Source organism: Lontra canadensis, unplaced genomic scaffold (genome assembly GCF_010015895.1).
Source record: "Lontra canadensis isolate GAN:19392208 unplaced genomic scaffold, GSC_riverotter_1.0 scaffold59, whole genome shotgun sequence".
NCBI lineage: Eukaryota > Metazoa > Chordata > Mammalia > Carnivora > Mustelidae > Lontra > Lontra canadensis.
Window position 1 is genome coordinate 3246831 of NW_022631053.1, and position 452 is coordinate 3247282.

The 452-nt window shown below is 78.5% G+C and overlaps 1 protein-coding gene across 1 annotated transcript in view; it reads right to left on the bottom strand.

Annotated features, from left to right (window-relative positions):
- Positions 1-152, bottom strand: part of SCN8A (sodium voltage-gated channel alpha subunit 8) — a 171503-nt gene extending 171351 nt beyond the window's left edge. Inside the window, exon 1 of the mRNA XM_032876748.1 lies at positions 55-152. The gene's annotated coding sequence lies outside the window, so the exon portion shown is untranslated. The remainder of the gene's footprint in view (positions 1-54) is intronic.
- Between the last annotated feature and the right edge of the window lie 300 nt (positions 153-452).

Sequence of the window (452 nt, forward strand, 5' to 3'; positions counted from 1 at the left end):
CCCGCGCGCGCCGCCCGCGCCCTCCTGCCCGCCCGTCCCCGGCGGCCCACCTACCCCTGCAGGACGCGCCCGCTCGCCCGCAGCGCGCCGCGCCGCCCGCCCGCCCGCGCGCTCGCTGGCTCTCAGGCCGGAGTCCCCGCGCCGCCCGGACCGGATCCGGGGCGAGGGAGCAGGGCGCCGGCAGGGGGCGCCGCGCCGGAGCGCCTCGCGAGCGTCCCCGGGCCCGCCTCCCCGACGCCCCCGCGGAGCCGCGCGGGAGGGGCACCGGGCTGAGCGCCGGGACGCGGCCGCTGGACGGCGGCGGGCCACCTGCCAGCTCCAGGAAGCCGAAGCCCGAAGGTGCTATGTGGGCCCGACCGCCTCGCGACCCCGGTGAATGCCAAGTCTCACCTGTTTCCAGAACGCCAGTTGCAGAGGAAATGCCCAGCAATATGGCAATGCTCCGTTGTTGG